The sequence below is a fragment of the Schistocerca serialis genome, chromosome 1 (genome assembly GCF_023864345.2).
Source record: "Schistocerca serialis cubense isolate TAMUIC-IGC-003099 chromosome 1, iqSchSeri2.2, whole genome shotgun sequence".
In the NCBI taxonomy this organism is placed as follows: Eukaryota; Metazoa; Arthropoda; class Insecta; order Orthoptera; family Acrididae; genus Schistocerca; species Schistocerca serialis.
In genome coordinates, this window is record NC_064638.1 from 1,168,848,106 (window position 1) to 1,168,871,165 (window position 23,060).

A 23,060-nucleotide genomic window follows, 5' to 3' on the forward strand; every position below is an offset into this window, starting at 1 on the left:
CTAATTTCTGGTCATTTGTAATGCTACAGTTTTTGGCTAATTACTTGAATGTGTGAATATAATGTTCAGCCAATTTGAAGAAAAGTACCCTATTCCTGGTTCCACTGAACTTAAAATTTCGGAGCGCGGTAAAAATAGGGGAGACGGATCGGAATATTCTCAGTCCGTGTAGTTGTACACGGTCAGTTCTAGCCCGGTCGAGGTTCGAGGAGGTGCAGTTTCGGATGATACAGTTACATTTTCTGATACTCTCTGATCCGTTATCTTCGCAGTATCTACTCCGTTAAAGTGTGTAATTGAACTTAACGCTTCACCAAGATTTACGCTACAGTTTATTACTGTATAAAACCTGTTTCCATCCGTTCTTAAGTTATTTCTTGTGCCACAAATGTGAAGATGTTGTATTGCGAAAAGCGTCAGGAGTAAAAATAAAAGAATTTCGGTGACTGAGATAAGAGTAAATTATTTGATAAAGATCTTTGCCCACCTATCCAGTGATATACAGAATTTAATGGACAACAAAATTAAGTTGAAACACAGACAGAAATTATATTAGTTTGACAACTAGTTTGGAAGAATTTCTGAATGTGCAGCAGCATGACATTGTGAGTGTGCGTGCGCCTGTGTGTGTGTGTGTGTGTGTACGTGTTTGCGTTTGTAAGAGAGGGAGAGAGAGAGAATGTATATAACACTGTATGTATCTAAAAGGCAACTTAATAAATCATGTAAATAACGATCAATAATAAATATAATATTTAGTTTTCTATTTCAGTGTTTTATAGTGTTCACCTTCGGTCCTCAGCTCAGCAATCCTTTCACCAGGATATGTTCGCTCATATTGTAAATTTAATCAGGCAATCCTTATCACAAGCTAAGTAACGAATTGTCTTCGCGAAAAAAACTTCAGTTACTGCACGTACGTGAAAAATGTAACAGTGAGAATTCTGATTATGTGTATCATGCTGGGAATTTTACTTTAACCGGAAATTGCTAACTGAGCCATTTGTCATCCTTGCTAAGTCGAAACACTGTGATGATGTTCCTTTATTTGAAAATGTGCTGCTTATATGAATGCGTGGAATCTTCTTTTGGACATGTCCGAAACATCAGACACCACGTATAATCCACAGCTATTATACATTATATGTAAACTGAAGGTGGAGAAGGGAATACAGGAAAGGAAAGGGAGAGAATCACTGCTGTCACCTGCATCAGAACATTATGCAGAACCAGCGGCGACGAGTGTAAATGTGTACCGGACCGAGATTTGTACCCAGGATTTCCTGCTTACGAGGAAGATGTGTTAATCAATGCTCCATCCGGGACTGTGGGTAGGTGGAACACGATGGGAGTGGGAATCGGCAGTGAAGCGTGCCGAGATAGTCCGCGCAGTTGCGATAACGCTGTGTTCCGGATGGCGCAATGGTTAACGCGCCTGCCCAGTAAGCAGAAGATCCTGGGTTCGAATCCCAGTTTGGTACACATTTTCATTCATCGCCGCTGCTTCCGCGTAACGTCCCGATGCATCTGACAGCAGTGATCTCCCTTCCCTTTTTTCCCTTCTCCACCGTCAATCTACATAAAATGTGCTACACCGAAACAGAATGTGAACAGGTTAGTAACAAAATGTAACATGTCGGTATTCCTCAAGCAGTGACATCACGTGCAGCAGAAAGTAAACTGTTGAAAACAATATACGGTTTGTGTATGCCTTTGGTACATTAGAGAGAGAAGAGATGCCGATGATACGGAGTGTTCAAAAAGTCTCTCCTCAGTGCCGTATGATTGTTAGCCGCGCGTGCCGTTTGATTGTTCGCCTGCCTAGGTTACTTCCCTTCAAGTGGACGAAAATTTGTAAGTAAAAATGAATATTCAATAAATTAATAACTTGTATTTCACTGAGTTTCATTTCGGTATATTCACTGAGGCATACGGCATGATGGCAATGTTGGACGTCCCTCAACCACCAACAATGGTTAATTTCTAGATAAATATTGTTGCATACTCTGATCTCAGCTAGCAGAAACGTAGGCACAACTCGCTGAATGGAATAGTTTCAGCTACTTCCTTTGACACAAAAAAGTACTAAATGTGGATATTATGCTAAAATTTTGTTACATGTGCAATTAGCTTGCCGACACTCAGTTTATAAGTCAAAATAACTATGATGGGCTCAGTGGAGAAACAGAGGTGTGTTAAATACTTTCAAATCTCCAGTTGAGACGTGACGCGCGTTACGGTGGCTAAGCTTTCTGGGAGACAGTAACAGCAAAGCATGTAACAGATGTTGCTGAGCCGCTGCAGAAAATATCCCTTGTGGTTCCATCAATTTTGTCCGTGAGCTATAAGGTATACACTAAGACAAAAAAAATTAACAATTAAAAAACAACACACCGCGAAAGAATTATCCGATGGGACGGAAATCGGTAGATGTTATGTACATGTACAAAGAACAATTGAGTACAATTTCAGAAAATTCGGATGACTTACCCAAGAGAAAGAGCTTCACAAATTGAGCATGTAAATGACGCGTTCGTGCATCTCTGGCCCCTATGCAAGCAGTTATTCATCTTGGCATTGATAGAGATGTTGGATGTCCTCCTTAGGGATACAGCGCCAAATTCTGCACAGCTGGGACATTAAATCATCAGAATGCAGAGCTGGTAGGAGAGCATTGCCCACAATGCTCCAAACGTCCGCAATTGCGGAGAGGTTCGAAAACCTTGGTGGCCGAGATAAGCACGGTGACAACAGTAGAAATTCTCGGCGTCTGCAGGCGGCCATTGTATAACAGAATTGTAAGCCCAAGGTGGCTTGCCACGAGGGGCAATAAAATAAGGCGTAGAATATCGTCGACTTAACGCTGTGCTGTAAGGGTGCTGCGGATGACAACAAAATGGGTCCTGCTACGGATACAAATTGCAGCCTACATCACTTCCAGTTGTTGGGCGGAATGGCGGGCGAGAGCCGGGTTGGCAGCCCACCGCTGTCTGGGGTGTCTCCATACGCGTTTTCGCTGGTCAGCGGGGCTCAGTTCGAAGCGGGAATCATCACTGAAGACAATTCTACTACAGTCAATGAGATTCCAGGTCCAGGACGTGTCTGGAGATGCCCTGGACGGCGGTGGGATACCACGCTGACAGTCGCCCGCTGTAATGCCCAATATCCAGGAATGATGTTCTGTGGTGCCGTTCCCTTTCGTAACCGGACCGCCTTGGTTGACATCCATTAGGCAGTGGGGGCGGCGGCACTTCCTTCTTACGAGACCCTGAAAATTATTTCTGTGGCCAGCCAGAAAGCGATGGAGAACATACCGAGCATAGTTTCCAGTCTGCAAGTCCACATTCTTGTCTTGCCCACTAAAAGAAATATTTCTATTCTCTGTTTACTCAGCGGGATCAGGAACTATGATTATAAATGAAGATTATGATTTCTAATTGATAGATATATTTGATAAACTTTCACACACATGACATAGTAACACTCTTGATGATAATACTAACGTCGGCCGGAGTGGCCGTGCGGTTCTAGCCGCTACAGTCTGGAGCCGAGCGAATGCTACGGTCGCGGGTTCGAATCCTGCCTCGGGCAAGGATGTGTGTGATGTCCTTAGGTTAGTTAGGTTTAAGTAGTTCTAAGTTCCAGAGGAGCGATGACCTCAGAAGTTGAGTCCCATAGCGCTCAGAGCCGTTTGAACCATCTGATAATACTAACATTAAATCTGATGTCTATCACAAACAGCACTATGAGCAGTTTAGAGGCGACCTCTACGGTAAATTGCCAGTGAATGGTCTTTCGCTCTGACTTCTAGTGATCTAAGTTAACTGCTCGCCACGATAGTAGAAAGTAATCTCACCACTTGCCACGCGGTTTTGGTATCATTACGGGCTGCACACAAACAGTTACTTCCGCGAAATCTAAGCGATCCAGGACGGTGTACCGTCCTCGCGAGTTCACTTCCCACTTGTACCAAAATAACGAGTTTAGTTGCAGTCTGGCTGTGACGTCTCCCGAGGCAGATGGTAGCTGAGTGCGAAGTGAAGTCTCGTCAATGCCTCTCAGGCCGCATTTATATACGGGCGCAGCGGACGGATAAGGGAAGACCCGCCGTCATCTGCTCTATTGCCCAGGTAGTAGACTAAATGGCTCTAAATAATGGTTCAAATGGCTCTGAGCACTATGGGACTTAACATTTGAGGTCATCAGTCCCCTAGAACTTAGAACTACTTAAACCTAACTAACGTAAGGACATCACACACGTCCATACCCGAGGCAAGATTCGAACCTGCGACCGTAGCAGCAGTGCGGTTCCAGACTGTAGCGCCTAGAACCGCTCGGCAACAGCGGCCGGCAAATGGCTCTTTTTCGGACACAATATGTTGTAACACTTGTGTATTAATTTAGAATTTTCGCAATTTTTTTATGAATGGAGTTAAGTAGCCTTTAATCACAGAAAAAGTTTTAGCTGGATTGCATTCAAACTTCATCGCCTAGAATTTTTATAACGGAATTGACATGATCTATGAACTAAAACTTTAAGAGACCTAAAACTGGTTATTATTTACATCAAGTTGTTGAAATTTTTTATAGCTCTATTATTTAATGGGTTTCTTTAGGTGCTTTAATCAAAACTTTCTGTCATTAATATAAATAATACTTAACGTACTTCAAAGGACGTTTTTGTTCTAAATTTAGTTTTGATTAAATTAATAGAAAACTATTAAAGGTAGCTTAATGGGGTCACATACTTCAGGTTTGTCATAACAAACTGAAGCTTCATACGAATGCTTGGCTTTGTTGCTTTATTATTTTGCGCCACTAATTTTTTGTAAAAACGTGGATTCTGACTAAAATTTTGTTCCGATCAAGCTGAAGCTTGTAACAGTTGATATTGTCATACAGTTGCACATTCTGGTCAATTTTTTGCCTTTTTGCTCTATTATTTATCGCCACTTGTTTTTTATTATTGAAACATGTATTTAGGGAAAGATATTCATCCGATCACTCAGAGCTTTGACAATTTAAACGTTAATATACTGAAGCATGTGTTGGCAAAGGTAGGAAATGCAACTTTAATTTTTAATTTCATTCTTAAATTGTAGTGCAATAATTGTATGCTACGCACAGACGCGTTATGGAGAAGTGGCGCTAGTAGCAGTGAGCTGGTGTAAGTCCCGGCACACTTGCTCGTCTCTGTATCTCTCAGATGGTACGGCGCTTGTTGCGCCACAAGGCCCTTACAGCATAGCAGTACGTGGACGATATTTTAGTCCCGTCGTATGGCCCTTCATGGCAAGCCATCCTGGGCTCACATTTCAGGAAGGTAATGCCCCGCCTGCACACGGCCTGTCTTTGTGCTTGTCACACACTGATTATGCCAGCAAGATCGCCGGATCTCTCCCCAACTGAGAACTTTTGGAGCATTATCGGCTGGGTCCTCCAACCAGCACGGAATTTAGACGACCTTGCGCGCCATTTGGACAGAATTTGGCACGATATCCCTCAGGAGGACATCAAACAAGTCTACTAATCAGTGCCAAGTCGAGTAACTGCTTGCGTAAAGGCCAGAAGTGGACCAACGCATTACTGACTTCCTCAATTTGTGAAACCTTTGCCTTTGGACAAATCATTCGATATTTCTGAAATTGTAATTATTTGTCTGTATATGTACATCACGTCTACCAATTCTGGTACCATTCGGATAACTCCTTCGTGTTACATCGGTTTTATTTGTTTTAGAGTTTGTAAGACACGGGGAATAAAAGGTTCTAGACTGAGAAAGTTAGTAAAAGAGAGAGCTGGTGAGAAACTTTAAGATTATTGGTGGTCAAATCAGTGATAGATAAATTGCAGAATTGTTACACGTTAGCAGTAAAAGATACATGAGTTATCTACAAGGCATGAAGAGAACTATGTGGGCCGTATTTTGCAATCAACAAATGACAGCCCCGGCATTATCTCCGTCCTGCTTCTCCTGACAACTGGTATCGCAAAAGTCATTAACGAGGATCTGAATTCTGCTTTCGACTGGATTACCTATAAACGTGATTAAAGTAGGTATGAGAAGTTAAGTTTTGCCTCCATGACGCAATTCTATATTTTAATGAAGACATAATAAGAAGGTTAAAATTTTAACAGTGTGAACTATAATCAGAATAGCGTGTAGAGTCTGTATCTCGTTTTCATAGAAAGAGAAAAGCAAACATGTTATTAGTATCAGTTAAAAGGGTCAGACAATTAAAGAAGTCAGATGAAAGGCGGAGAGAAGATACAAATGATGAACACGATGCTGTATAAGACGCTGAGGTGTTTTACTGTAACTAGCAAATTAGCTGTTTTATGCATTTTGAAGTATCTGTCCCTAGTCTTAACTGAAATGTAGATAATGAATTATTGCTCGATAAATTGTTCACTGGCGATACAAACGTAGTACTATAAATATTATATCGCTGTTGCGAATCCGGCCGTGGTGGCCGTGCCGTTCTAGGCGCTTCAGTCCGGAACCGCGAGGCTGCTACGGTCGCAGGTTCGAATCCTGCCTCGGGCATGGATGTGTGTGATGTCCTTAGGTTAGTTACGTTTAAGTAGTTCTAAGTTCTAGGGGACTGATGATCTCAGATGTTAAGTCCCATAGTCCTCAGAGCCATTTGAACCATTTATTGCGAATCCATGGTCTAGCGTTTATCTTTAGAGATGCGAGACTTTTTTGCATTCGGTACCCATCTCTCTCGTCTGAGTCTTCGTACGAGCAAGACGTAAAATTAACTGCTCACATAATAGCACATCTTTAAGTTACAAATACAAATATACTGTGCTGAGATGTTGACTCAGGAACGAGTAATTCATGTATTCTGATGACCCCTGAGAAGATTAAACAAACATGGTAAAAAACACTGCGTAGAACATTCATTTATACTGCCATACACTGATTTTTTACCAGTGATTTGTACGTGTTTAAGTAGTATCTAATGAAAGAGGCAGTTATAATGTGACGTCTCGCGTAGACCCTACTTCAAGCAACTGTGAGAGAGTAAGTAAACGCCGCGCAAATATTTTCATCTTCCCAAAAAAGCTAGAATGTTGCTAATCAAATATCCTGTGAATATACGGCTACACACAGAAGTTTTTCACTATTATTTAGCCATTGAAATATCATTATTTTGTTCATTTTGATTTCATATACACATCGACGTTATTTATTTGTTTGCCTGACTTTACAATTTCCATACTTCAAATCGAATTACCTCAGAAGGTTTTTTTTTAGGTATCATTAACTTTAAGTATCATTAACATAGATTTAAGTGTCAGGAAGTCGTTTCTGAAAGTATTTGTATGGAGTGTAGCCATGTATGGAAGTGAAACATGGACGATAATTAGTTTGGACAAGAAGAGAATAGAAGCTTTCGAAATGTGGTGCTACAGAAGAATGCTGAAGATAAAGTGGGTAGATCACGTAACTAATGAGGAGGTATTGAATAGGATTGGGGAGAAGAGAAGTTTGTGGCACAACTTGACTAGAAGAAGGGATCGGTTGGTAGGACATGTTCTGAGGCATCAAGGGATCACCAATTTAGTGTTGGAGGGCAGCGTGGAGGGTAAAAATCGTAGAGGGAGACCGAGAGATGAATAAACTAAACAGATTCAGAAGGATGTAGGTTGCAGTAGGTACTGGGAGATGAAGAAGCTTGCACAGGATAGAGTAGCATGCAGAGCTGCATCAAACCAGTCTCAGGACTGAAGACCACAACAACAACATCATTAACTTAAAAACTAAATGAGCTTTAAAACAGTTTTTCATAATATGTTTCACATTATTTAGTATTTACATAAAAATTTGTATTCAAAGAAGTAATATGTTTAAAGTAATGGTTGTCGAACAGTATCAAATTACGTTATTCATTTTCCAGTGAACAGAAATAACTGAATATTTATATAAATGTCTCTAAAGAGCTATAGAAAACGCAGTAAAAGCTTCATCTCTATTGTACCTGTATAGTGATAATTTAAACATTAGCCTCATACAGTGCTTGATTTATGACAGTACGCAATGCTAAGCCCTACCAGTACCTCTGGCGAAGAAAAGCGTTAAAAAAGTTTTAAGACTTCTAAATTAAAAACACACACACACACACACACACACACACACACACACACACACACACACACCGGAACCTCTTTTTCTACCAATCAAGCACTCCCCTCATAGGTCTTGCCGTCTCCAATAAGGCAACCTACCCTCTGGTATCGCGCATACTGCGTGTATTGTGTATAAGCGCAACAGACTTTCGATGACGTGGTACTAGTATCGAATAAACTAGTATCAGTCAGATGTCTCGTCGGGTGACAGCACTGCATCATCGTCCCCACATGCTGATTCGTATTAATACAGTACGATAAGAGTGGATTCAAGTGACCTCTTGCAGGTTTGCTATTCAAGGAAATATCTAGAGGCACCCTGTTGAAGCGGATATACTTCATTATTATTTAATCTGTAATGGTTCGTGCTCTCTCGAGTTTTAAACGTCTTCTCGCAGCCTGCTTGTGGTAGAAGGGGAATGTGAACGAAACGAATCTAAAAAATGACAAACATCTTTTGAAATATTGCCGTAATGAAATGATCGTATATCCGCTTCAGGGTTCGGCCTTTTTAGGTAACGTCACTTCGGTGACTTATGTGTCAGTGATGATGAAAAACACACAACACCACCCAGTCCCCTGCCGCGAATCGAACCCGGGCCCCTTTGTGTGGTAGGCGGTAAGGCTACCGCTGCGCTACGTCTTTATTTTTTTTTTTAATCTCATTTTGTTTGCTTTTGTTCGTTGCATCTGCTCGGGTCGGACGTCGTAAAGACACCTGTTTAAGTTCTTCGTTGATCGATTAACTCAGTCTTTTTATTAGAGGGGGCAGCTAGCCCTCTGACCGAACACGCTGAGCTACCGTGCCGGCTACAGAGGCGGACTATTGCCGTAATTAAAGTGAGTTTGTGCTTTTGAACGAGATCGGAGAAGTGATAGTCGACAGTTATCTAAAGGGAGACTCGAATTTTTATTTCGCCCGAGTCCAAAGATACGAGATAATGTGCTAATGCTTTCTTTGTGTGTCGCAGACGATTTGTTTCCTCTGACAAGCGAGAGCTCGGCCTATAGAGCGGTCGTCACGCAGCTGTCCATCAACGTCACGCCTTCAGCGAAACGTCTGCAGGCGAACGAGAGTCTAGTGATGGCGATACTCAACTACTCCATTCTGTTTCAAGCCAGATAATTGTATAAATAAAGTATAAAGTTCCGCAACGTGGACAAACGTATTTCAGATACATCTCTTTGATTCCGTTACCGGCAGAAAAATGCTCCTATTGAAGCACATAAAGGCGAATACGTTATTCTTTAAAGGTTTTGTCAGAAAAGTGGGAACCCAGCTATCTCACTCCTCAATCCGTCTTCCACACCAAAATGTTTTCATAGGAACATATTCGGGCGCTTTTAACACAGTACACACTAAATTGTTTCTCTTTGTAGTCAAGCCTTCGTAGTCATCACCTCGCTCTCACTGATACTGTCTGTATAATATGTCTCTCTCCCACAGTCTCCCTTTTCTGCCACTGATTTACGCTATATTACACTGTCACTGGCTCCTCTCTCTCTTACACTGTCTCCTTTTATCTTTCTTTCCCACTACCACTGTCTCCACCATACCTCGACAGCTCAAAAATACTAGGGGCGAACTTTGTTTTTCACCTGTACCCACATGTTTAGAATTACGGCCCAAAATGCGCACTTCCCTAGACCTACGTGTTAAAGTTCGCCGTTCTGGGAGGGTCCAGTCTCCCCTCTCCCGTACCTCCCACCCTCCCCACACATACACGCCTAAGTGTGTCTACACTAATAGAGTACTAATGATTTATTCCCATATAATAAGTCATGGTATCGTCCGAAATATGTAATGCATCACTACCTCAAGGCGTCTTTCCAGAGACTAAAACCCGCGACTGTTAAACCCCTCTTTAAAAAAGGTGATAAGAGAGGAGTCAGTAACTGCCAACCTACTTCATTGCTGACATGATTTTCCAAAATTTTTGAGACTATGATGTATTCTAGAATAGAACCTCAACTTGGCAACAATAATATCCCCAGCAAATCAGTTTGGGTTTCAGAAGGATTACTCTACTGAGAATGCCACCTACACTCTAGATATTACAAGTATTAGATAACAAAATATCACCAGTAGGTATCTTCTGTGAGTATCTAAGGCATTTGATTGTGTGGAACATAATATACTCCTAGATAAATGGGACTGATGGTATAGCCAACCATTGGATCATGTCATATCTAACCAAACGAATGCAGAAAGTTGCACATAGTAGTAATTCAACCAACAGAATCCAAGGACATAATTCTGACTAAGGAGAAATCACGAATGGTGTTCCACAAGGCTCAATCTTAGGTCCACTACTGTCTCTCATACATGTAAATGATCTGCCGTCTAATGTACAGCAAGCAGAATTAGTTATTTTTGCAGATGTCAGAAAGAAGGTCTTCATTGCCCAGAAACGTGCTTTAAGAGTAATGTGGTGCTAACCCGCAATCATCTTCTAGACATCTGTTTATGGAAATGGTCATTCTGAGTACTGCTTCACAGTATATGTATTCCCTCATGAAGTTTGTGGTAAATAATCCATCACAGTTCAAAAGGAACAATGACGTACATAATTACAATACTGGAAGAAAAAGTGACATCCATTACTCAACGTTAAGGTTGTCTTTAGCACAGAAAGGGACGTTAAGGTTGTCCTTAGCACAGAAAGGGGAGCACAACGCTGCAACAAAAATGTTTTACCACTTACCTAGTGAAATAAAATATCTAACAGACAGCAAGGTAAAATTTGAAAATAAATTGAAAAAGTTTCTCTTTGACAACTCCTCCTGTTCCCTAGAAGACTTTCTATGTTTGTAACGTGTAAAAGATGGTGGGTAGGAATTGGTAACTCAATCCATATGTCTTGTTTTCATTTCGGGGGAAAAATTATATGGTGATGTTTAGAGTACAAATAGATGTACAAATTGATTTGCAATATGAATATAAAATGACTCATCCCACATCACGACGATTTGTCATGCAAAATCATCCATGGAACATGAAAGCAACCACCTTATCTGTATGTTCCATTAACACTGTTTCCTCTCTCTTTTGCTATCTCCACCAATCTCTCTCTCTCTCTTTTACTGCCACTGTCCCTCACTGGTCGCCGATATCTCCTCTCTCTTTGGCTCTGACTGCTATTGTCTTCACCCACCTCTCTTTCTCCTTCAGTGCCACTTCCTCTCTCCTACCATCATTATCTTCTCCCTCTTTGTCTCCCATGGCGCTGTCTCCTCTCTGTTCCACCGTCACTGTCTCTTTGCTGCTCTCTTTCAGCACAAACAAGTGCAAATATCTTCACATGCGAAAATTTTTGGTGAGGGAGGCGGAAGCAAAACTGAGGCAGCTGTTGCTCACGTTTTCTGCCAGAGTCTTAAAGGTGACTTATTCGCTCTTTTCGTTCTTCGACAGGGGCATCGGGCATCTTTTCGATGGTTCCCTTCTTTTCAATGCTACAACAGGGTGTGCTACGTACATAAAACGAATTCTACGGGTCAGTAAAGATTTGACGGTTATACATATACAGGGTGGAGAAAAATTGTGTCACGAAATTTTAACCCTGAATAGGTGACGCCAGGAGAAATCAAAATTACTAAAGTCGTGTAGGTCGACAACGCACCATTTTTAAACTACGGAAACTTGGCGCCACGCGCTCCGATTGGTCGTTGCCGTTCGCCGGTTGACGGGCAGCGCTATGGTTGTCGGTTGACGTCCCTCGCCCCGTCACTGCCCCAACGTGACACACGTACGTGTCGAAGAGGTCTCGCTGTTTGTCTCCACCTCACGTCAGAGGCATTCACACGTAAACTTCGCTTCGGAGCACACTCGTCATCTGCGATTTAGTCATACAGTAAGCGTGGCGGCACAGTATTCATTTGAAGAACAAAGAAATATGGTTTTTGATTATAGACAAGCCGACGATAATGCGCATGAAGCTCGACGGTTTTATGAGGAAAAGTACTCACAAGGGAACCTCCCCATCGCACCCCCTCAGATTTAGTTATAAGTTGGCACAGTGGATAGGCCTTGAAAATCTGAACACAGATCAATTGAGAAAACAGGAAGAAGTTGTGTGGAACTGTGAAAAAATAAGCAAAATATACAAACTGAGTAGTTCATGGCAACATATGCAACATCAAGGACAATAGGCTCCCAGAAGCGCCATGGTCTCGTGGTAACGTTAGCAGCTGCGGAACGAAAGGTCCTTGATCCAAATCTTCTATTGAGTGAAAATTTTTATTTTTTATTTTCAGTTTATGTGACAAACTCTTATGTTTTCAACACTTTTTTGGGAGTGATTATCACATCCACAAGAGAACCTAAATCGGGCAAGGTAGAAGAATCGCCAAGTGTATAAGTTAGGTGGGTCGACAACATATTCCTGTCATGTGGTGCACATGCCGTCACCAGTGTCGTATAGAATATATCAGATGAGTTTTCCTGTGGAGGAATGGTTGACCTATGACCTTGCGATCAAATGTTTTCGGTTCCCATTGGAGAGGCACGTCCTTTCGTCCACTAATCGTACGGTTTTGCGATGCGGTCGCAAAACAGACACTAAACTTATTACAGTGAACAGAGACGTCAATGAACGAACGGACGGATAGTAACTATGCAAAAATAAAGTAAAATTTTCACTCCAGGGAAGACTTGAACTTAGGACCTCTCGTTCTGCAGCTGCTCACGCTACCACGGGACCATCGTGCTCCTGAGCTCACATCGTGCATGATGTTGCCTATGTCGCCCATGGACTACTCAGTTTGTATATTTTGCTTATTTTTTCACAGTTCCACACAACTTCTTCCTGTTTTCTCAATTGATCTGTGTTCAGTTTATCAAGGCCTATCCACTGTGCCAACTTATAACTAAATCTGAGGGGGGTGTGATGGGGAGGTTCCCTTGTCAGCAAGACGCCACTCACACCAGCAAACGTTTACAGCAATTCACCGGCGACTTGGCGAGACAGGCTCTTTAGCACATGAGGTGCTGAGTGCTACTGACAAGGGATTTCAGATCGATTCCTTATTCCTGGATTTCCTGAAGGCTTTTGACACTGTACCACACAAGCGGCTCGTAGTAAAATTGCGTGCTTATGGAATATCGTCTCGGTTATGTGACTGGATTTGCGATTTCCTGTCAGAGAGGTCACAGTTCGCAGTAATTGACGGAAAGTAATCGAGTAAAACACAAGTGATTTCTGGCGTTCCCTAACGTATTATTATATGCCCTTTGCTGTTCCTTATCTATATAAACGATTTGGGAGACAATCTGAGCAGCTGTCTTCGGTTGTTTGCAGATGACGCTGTCCTTTATCAACTAATAAAGTCATCAGAAGATCAAAACAAACTGCAAAACGATTTAGAAAAAATATCTGAATGGTGCGAATAGTAGCAGTTGATCCTAAATAACGAAAAGTGTGAGGTCATCCAAATGAGTGCTAAAATGAACTCATTAAACTTCGGTTACACGATAAATCAGTCTAATCTAAAAGTCGTAAATTCAACTAAATACCTAGTTATTACAATTACGAACAACTTAAATTGGAAAGACCACATAGAAAATGTTGTGGGGAAGGCTAACCAAAGGCTGCGTTTTATTGGGAGGACACTTAGAAAATGTAACAGACCTACTAAGGAGACTGCCTACACTACTCTTGTCCGTCCTCTTAGAATACTGCTGCGCGGTGTGGGATCCTTACCAGGTAGGATTGACTGAGTACATCGAAAAAGTTCAAAGAAAGGCATCACATTTTGTATTATCGCGAAATATGGGGGAGAGTGTCACAGAAATGATACAGGATTTGGGATGGAAATCATTAAAAGAAAGGCGTTTTTCGTTGCCACAGAATCTTCTCACGAAATTCCAATCACCAATTTTCTCCTCCGAATGCGAAAATATTTTGTTGACACAGACCTACAAAGTGTGGAACGATCACCACGATAAAGTAAGGGAAATCAGAGCTCGTACAGAAAGATATAGGTGTTAGTTCTTTCCGCGCGCTATACGAGATTGGAATAACAGAATTGTGAATGTGGTTCGATGAACTCTCTGCCAGGCGCTTAAATGTGATTTGCAGAGTAGCCATGTAGATGTAGCGGGATATCACGGTGATGGTGCAAGACCTCTAACACGACGGGATGCTGCATTTGAAGAGACTGTTCTCGAGCGCTTCGAGTAAGCACCTACGACAAGTACTCGAGCGGTGGAACACGACATGGGGGTCACTCATTAGTTAGTCTGGGAGGTTTTGAGGGATGCCGACCAGGATCCATTTAGTTTCCACCCTGTCCAAGACCTAAATCCTTTGGCGGACTATCAACACTGGCTAGGGCTTTGCGGGTGGTGTCTGCGACGTGTTGGATGACACCCCGACATCCCTGCCACTGTGTTGTTTACCTACGAGAGCTCCGTCCATCTGGATGGCCTTTACGATACTCAAAACGTTCATTACTGGGCAAGGGGAAATCCTCATGTCATCCACGGACACCAGGGACGCTTTTCGCTAAACATTTGGGCAGGTATTGTGGACGATCATCTGATTGGGCCATACCGTCTACCTCCTCGACTTACCGGCGAAAATTACCTTCACTTGTTGCAAGAAACTCTACCTCGCTAACTGCAAGACGTTCCCCTGGACTTACGGCTACGCATGTGTTGAAGCAAGATGGGCACCCGCACGCAACTGTCGTGCTGTGCGCGGATATTTAAATGAACTCTTCGACGGCCGGGTAGTTGGCAGAGGACATGGCCCCGGCGATCACCAGACCTCACGCCACCGGTCTTTTTCCTGTGGGGATTCTTCAAGGTTCTTGTTCACCCACCCGGACGCTAGCCACCTAGAAACGAACAGGAATTAATGGATCGTATTCAACGTGCCGCCAATCACATCAGGGCAATGCCGGGAATCTTTGAAAGAGTTCGGCAAAACACCGTTCGACGTTACCGACCTTGTCTCGCGTCAGAGGGTCGCCACAAAAAGCACCTGCTTTAAGTAAACATGTCCTAGCTACAAAAGAGGTCCTTTTCAGAGCCGACACGATTTGTAAAAGACTTTCTGTACGCGAACTAACAACTGTTGACTGGTTTGTTCCCGGTACGTCTTATCATGAAACTACAATGGATGCGTCGGGACCCCGACGGATTCGCCCCCAGGCGCCCAGAGTGGAAGACTGGCGCGATACCACCGAGCGTGCGCGTCGCCTAGGATTCATCGCGATCTCCGGCAGGCAAAGCGTTCGCGGTCGTGCGTTGTCCAGAGCACCCGGCAACAGGGCAGACCCGCGGCCAAACAGAGCGCGTGGTGTCAAGTTTCCGTAGTTTAAAAATGGTGCCATGTCGATTTACTCGACATTAGTAATTTTGATTCCTACCCGCATCAGCTATCCAGGGTTAAAATTTTTCTGAGTATATATATATATATATATATAGTCAGAAATTTATATATATATATATATATATATATATATATATATATATATATATATAAACTTGCACACATATAATAGCAAATAAGTAGGCATAGGTTAACAAAATCGTTTATTTTATATAGTTTCTGGATACTTCGCACATCGAACGCAATTCATTGGAAACGCTTGGCTTATGATTTTTGTCTTAAAAGTTTAAAAATATTGTTAGAAATAGTTTACTAAATTTTCAGTGGTTCCAGTTTTACAATGTAAGTGCGCCCTTTCTGAGGAGTGAGTTTGTTTGATTTACTTTATCTGCAAGAAAGCTTACACTTTGTTTCAAGTTTTGTATTTGTCATGTAAAGATTCTGTTACTGAGCAGGAACAGACATAAAGTAAGAATGAACTTAAGGTTTTACAAAAAAGTGAGAATGATGAAATAATTTTTATCTTCTGTGGGTAAGTACTGTACATTTCTATCGCATATTTGAAATGGATCTTTTACAGGACACTGACCATATTGACTGGACATGGTACTTTCGTTTTTGTCTTTTATCATGTTCATGAATGTTGAAGATTTTATTTACGTATTATACAGATAGAAAAGCCGGCCGGAGTGGCCGAGCGGTTCTAGGCGCTACAGTCTGGAACCGCGCGACCGCTACGGTCGCAAGTTCGAATCCTGCCTCGGGCATGGATGTGTGTGATGTCCTTAGGTTAGTTCTAAGTTCTAGGGGACTGATGACCTCAGAAGTTAAATCCCATAGTGCTCAGAGCCATTTGAACCATTTTTGAACAGACAGAAAAGGTGAGTAGCACATAGACAAGGGGATAATGTTCCTTTTAACAGAGCTAACATAGGAGTTTTACGCCCATCCATTTCGTAAACAAACCAGTGTGATCAGCGAGCCAGATATACAGCCGACAACTGCCGCTGGAGCACGCTGCGATCGCATGTACCGCACTGACGCACAAATCACAACCCGACCCAAACTTCAATATGTCGTGTCCATGTGTCATAACCAGCACTCGCACATTACATATATTCTCGTCCAGGAAGGACATTTATTCTGAGTCAGAGGCCTGATTTTGGCGAATAAATACGAAATAGCAGTGCCTGTGTTGTTAAGAAGTACAATGCAGTACCAGGCCCTCGAATATCAATAAATAACTCGAGACGAAGCTTGGAAGGGGAGCGTATGGCCGTGTTTGCGCGCTTGAAGGAATTTATATGCCAGAGAAAAATTGATAAAAACAGAACTACGAATGACACGGAGGAGCGAGTTGGCACTTATGGACAGAAAAATATGTAAAACTAAATTATCTAGACGCGCCCCAAAAATATGTAATAGCTTAAAAGTTATTGTTGTCTTAAAAATTGAAAATTTATGAAAGTTCGAAAGCTAATATCTCGGCAATGCTTCGGGCGATTAATATGAACAAAGTGTTTATGGATGATGCTAGTAGAGATGCATCGAGAAATCATAGCCGATTTTGCCGAATATGTGCCATTTTTGAATGAGAGGTCGGAATATGTGATTCGACTGAGAGAAATAAATTTAAAGAGACGAAACATCGGCAGCATTCAAAAGTTTAAAAAGGTAGCTGAGTCATTAAGTATGTATTTCATTTGTTTATTAATGTTTGGTATCAAAAATCCAGGAAAAGCAAAATCACGCCACAGGAACATTATTTGTGAAAAAACGGTGGCATATACAAAACATTGGATTTTAAATTGTTGTTGTCCAGAAAATTTCCATATTTTTCAATGTAGAATATGTTTGTGTTTAGTTTTAGAGTATTCGTAATTTTTTTTCAAACATTGTTTTCAGTTAGGCAGTCGTTTCGAGGGTGTATAGGGCGGCACCTTTGGGAGTTGAGTGGGAGCGACGCTAAGAGCCGGACGTGCCGCCCATATGGAGGTAGTACTGGATTGGTAGCCACGATGTATGTAGCGACGTTCGAAAACGATCAAGTTGCGCGTAGTATAGTGTATTTTGTGAACTGTGAACAGAATGGAGTGCCGTGATCGCGACATATGAATTGTATAGTGAAGTGTTTTTGCATCAATTATTAACGGCCACGCTTACGTAAAAGCCCCTAAGACTGTATTTTAAAGGTTTTAGTCAATATATTGAAGACTATTCGTTGAAAAAATAGAAAAACTACTTGTTCAAATTATAAATCAATGTGAGTGCCTCAATGTTTTAAATTTCACCGCAATACCTGCCTGCATTGCTTTTTTTGGTATTTTATTTCAGCTTGAAAACAGTTTACGAGACGTGTGAGCTGGCACCCCGTGACGAATAAAACAAATATATGCATTTTCGTGACATAGCACGTGGAGGCTCGAGCTAACTATACAATCTGAACTAACTTTTTATCAAAAATCGACGAACAGCACCAACACCAACTATATAAATATTTTCATCATTTTCAGAGAATTTTTACAGAGCGTAGTGCCCAATACTGTCGTACTAAGGATGTCTTCATCAGAATTACGTAGTAAAAGCCGTAAAATTACATTGCAGGAAAACAATAGTCAAAGTTTAGAGCAGACATGCTCAAGTCAAAAATTAAAATTGGAAACCTATTTCCGTGGTAAACGATAATATCAACCGGATGTTGTCCATTGCAACATATACGTACCGAAGTCTGCGATGTTTTAAATTTTTAATTTGAGCATGTCTGCTCTAAACTTTGACTATTGCCTTCTCGCAGTGTAACTTTACAGCTTTTAAAATATTCTGATGAAGACGTCCTTAGAGATTGATATCTCACAACAAGGGTTGGTGTAATGAAAGGTGGAGCCACATATTTCGTCATTTGTTCTTTCACAGAATAGAAATTACTGCTTAACAACACTATCATAATTACAGTTTAAAAAACTTTGTTGAAAGAATAACAATGCTCACACTCATTTAAAAAACTTGAACAGACTCAATTCGTTAATAACAAACTTCAACAATTTATAGCATTAAGAGCAACGCTTGAAACCAGGAGTACACAGTCCCCAAATGCAAGTTACAAGTCTCACGTCTCACCAGCTAGGCGTGGCTGCAAGTGGGTTCAACAAACAACTATCAGTAAAATGAATTGCAATGAGTGCCACTAAATGTACTAACAATTCCCAAACATGAGTGACGTTACACGAGTGGATAACGCCCATGCGGAACACAGAAAGGATAGTTAGTCATGCCACTGATTGTGGCTTATGGAAAACCCTTAACAATGTATAAGCCTTAATCAATTCCCGTAAGCAACAAAATACACAATCCCCCAAAATACAAGCAAGCTGGGAAGGCATACAATTGAAATGTGACTCCCAACTGGTACACACCAGCAGAGGCTTTGGCAATGACTTAAATAAATATGTAATTGCCCAAAATGCAAGATAAGCTGAGAACTGCAACAGACGGCTATCACAGCCAACAGGGAACAAACGGGCAGGTTTCACAATGAGCGGGGTCGGCTAGTGACTGTGGATAAAAGGAAAGGCTCAGTAATTCATATTGATAAGCAAAAGGCCTTAAAACTTAACGCACTGCAGAATTAGCAGTAAGGGTGCAAGATTTAAACGAATAATTAAAGAGCAGATATAGTGAGGCGGAAGTGTGGGCTTGCAAAACACACTTTAAACCTTACAAGCCTACTGAATTCATCAAATAGACAGCTTAATAGTTGCCGATTAACCGGCGAGACTCCACCGTAGCAAGCATCAAATGACCAACTTTACTTAACTCGAACCACCACGATGCGGCTGATGGAGGCGCCAGATTGTGGGCCAGCCCGGACGTCGTGCGACAACGGAAATAAAGCCGCGGCAAAAAGAAAACACGTATCCGCTCCGGGCCCAGGGGACAGGAACGCGTGGTCCGCTGCCAAAGCTACCCTGCCCGCACACATTAGAAAGGGACAGTGCGCAAATAAGACAACACATGACAATGCCTAAGACGTAGGAAATTTTATCGCAGAAGCAATTACACATAAAAGTTAGAGAAGATTAACACTACTTAAAATTACTTGTAAATTATAAGACGAAACAGTAGCGCCTGCTGAAGCAACGACTAGTGCATACTCATTTACGACGGGTGCCTTGCCTTTGACACAGATTATGTTACAAATTTAATTTCGTCAAGTCAATTTATAACAGAGAATACTCGTACACTTGGACGGAATATGGCGTGGAGCAACAAATTACCATCAGTTACATTAACCGATGATCATACATACTGAACCGTGAAACTTACTTTCAAAACCTTTTCTTAAGAATTTACTTTATTTACTAGCGATTCATCAAGAACATTAACACATTTAATCACACTATGTGATCGTGGAAGTAGTTGCCAATGGGTAACTGATGAGACAAATTAATTTTTTTTTTCAATAAATGGAAATTTTATTCCTAAAAGCCCCTTTTTTTAAACAGATTTAAAATTATAATCAGAAAGCACCCTGTAAATATCAAGTTACTATTTATTCAGAGGCAGATATAACATTTTTTTTTTTATTCTATGAGTTTTCGGGCTGCGAACCTTGCCGCTCCCTTTTAACACGGCCGTAGTCACGACCGCTCACAGCAACCTCTGAAAGACTACACTGGTGCAAATCTGCAACACACCAGATTATTTTAAACTAAAAATTTTAACAACTCACACAAACACATAACTATGCACCCCGTAAGAGGGATGGAAATGATACAAAATACTCACATCAAAAATTATTTGCAACTTGTTTTTAAAAGAACTATTACGGTGGAAGGGTGGCAACTTTATATACTAAAATGACCATTTAAATAAAATCCATGAAATGCAGTTTTACATGAAATATACCAACATGCTCTACATTACACGTATACCACTTCGCAAGATGATAGGCAAGATAAAAATATATTTCAGGAATTCGGCCTTTACACCTTAAGCAATAAATTCGTTATCATCGAATCCGACAAACATGATAGAGGCAGCTATTAACGTACGGCAGACCGACAGACAGACACTAACTGCCTAACAAATGCGGACGGGACACAGACGAGCAAGCTGCGGACGAGAGACTGACCAAGAAAACAAGTAGAAATTAACGAGTAAATGAAACATCATATCACGAATCACTTAACTTCTAATAAACTGCGATGTCTGGCGAAGACCTCGCGCAGCACGCCCAAAATGCTCTCCCGAACCGTCCGCTGTCAGCCGCTTTAACGGACGCAGGAAGGCGCGCCGATCTCCCGTCTCACGGCGTCGCAGCTCGCGCCGGCCAGACCGATGTCGTGCGTTGACTCATGTTGCTCTCGTGTCGGCCGCGAAGCCACTACCCCTCGCTATACGGCGCGGCCGACTGGAAACGGAAGGCGACTGTTTTACACTATGCGCTGCAGCGCGCTCTTCAAGACACCAAATTTTACCACGGCTCACATACAACCATTCGGACGCACGTTATTATAACAAGTCCAATTCCACATTAACACACACGTGGCCTTACAATATCAGGATTCTAAGCCTCCAATCCGTACAGGCGGTCTTCAAGGTGCCGTAAAATTTAATCCTGCAGAGTAGGCCGGAAACTTGCCGACCAGCTTGCACACGGCATCCGCTGCTCTTCCCTCAACTCGCCACCACCAGTCCTTAAGCGAGCCGGCAAAGCTTGCCTCCGGACGATTTAACCACTCGTGGCTTCTCGAGGCCCGTACCAAACAGCCGGAGTCCTCCAAAAACAACAACTTGCCAGCCACGCGTCCTCCAGCTAACTGACTGTCTCTCACAGGGCCTGCCAAACCAACAACACACGCCTCGACCAAAGACCCTAACTCGCGACATATGATCGGATCGATATCGGCAACCCAAGTAGTTAGTGGCGCCAGCAGAGTGCCATGCCACCAAAATTAAAGCCACCGTGGCTTAGAGGTGTCGAAACCTAGGTCAATGTGTTAAATACACACATCGAAAAAAGTTTGGCATCACCTCGGTTCCGAGAGTTCCGGAAACTGTACAGAAAATTGGAATAGACATCAACATAAACATCATTTCAGCCCTTTTTATTGCTCGTGAAAACAACACATTGCATATTCTACCACCATACAGCGAGACCTTCTGAGGTTGTGGTCCATATTGCTGTACACACCGGTACCTCTAATATCCAGTAGCACGTCCTCTTGCAAAGATGCATGCCTGTATTCGTCATAGCATACAATCCACAAGTTCATCGAGGTACAGATTGTCCCACTCTTCAATGTCAATTTGGCGTACATACCTCAGAGTGGTTGATGGGTCACGTCGTCCATAAACAGTCCTTTTCAATCTATCTCAGGAACGTTCGATAGGGTTCATGTCTGGAGAACATGCTGTCCACTCTAGTCGAGCGATGTCGTTATCCTGAAGGAAGTCATTCACGAAACGGTAGGGGCGCGAATTATCGCCCACGAAGACGAATGTCTCGCCACTATACTCCCGATATGGTAGCACTATCGATCAGAGGATGGTATTCATGTGTCGTACAGCCGTTACGGCGCCTTCCATGACCACCAGCGAAGTACGTCGGCCCCTCATAATGCCACCCCAAAACAGCAGGGAACTTCCACCTTGCCGGCCGCGGTGGTCGTGCGGTTCTAGGCGCTCCAGTACGGAGCCGCTGCTACGGTCGCAGGTTCGAATCCTGCCTCGGGCATGGATGTGTGAGATGTCGTTAGGTTGGTTAGGTTTAATTAGTTCTAAGTTCTAGGGGTCTGATGACCACAGCAGTTGAGTCCCATAGTGCTAAGAGCCATTTTGAACTTCCACCTTACTGCACTCGCTGGACAGTGTGGCTAAGCGTTCAGCCTGACCGGATTGCTTCCAAACACGTCTCCGACTATTGCCTAGTTGAAGACATATGCGACACTAATCGGTGATGAGAACGTGATGCCAATCCTGAGCGTTTTGTTCGGCATGTTGTTCTGTACAGCGCTGCATGGTGTCGTGGTTTTCAAAGATGGACCTCGCCATGGACGTCGGGAGTGAAGTTGCGCATGATGCAGCCTATCGCGCACAGTTTGAGTCGTAACACAGCGTCCTGTGGCTGCACGAAAAGCATTATTCAGCGTCGCGGTGTTGCTGTCAGGGTTCCTCCGAACCATAATCCGTAGGCGGCGGTCATCCACTGCAGAAGTAGCCCTTGGGCGGCCTGAGCGAGGCATGTCATAGACAGTTCCTCTCTCTCTGTATCTCCTCCATGTCCGAACAACATCGCTTTGGTTCACTCCGAGACGGCTGGACACTTCACTGGCACGAAGTAACAATGCGAACGCGATCGAACCGCGGTATTGACCATCTAGGTCCGTGTACCTCCCCCCTGGAATGACTGGAACTGATCGGCTGTCGGACCCCTAATAACCGCTGCTGATGCATGGTTGTTTACATCTTTGGGTGGGTTTAGTAACATCTCTGAACAGTCAAAGTGACTGTGTCTGTGATACAATAACCACAGTCAACGTCTATCTTCGGGAGTTCTGGGAATTGAGGTGATGAACAACTTTTTTGATG

At 42.6% G+C, this 23,060-nt stretch overlaps 1 non-coding gene across 1 annotated transcript; it reads left to right on the forward strand.

Annotated features, from left to right (window-relative positions):
• Positions 1-1,408: 1,408 nt before the first annotated feature.
• Trnat-agu (transfer RNA threonine (anticodon AGU)) lies at positions 1,409-1,481 on the forward strand. Its single transcript has one exon. It is a non-coding gene; the product is annotated as a tRNA-Thr (tRNA).
• The last annotated feature ends 21,579 nt before the right edge of the window (positions 1,482-23,060 follow it).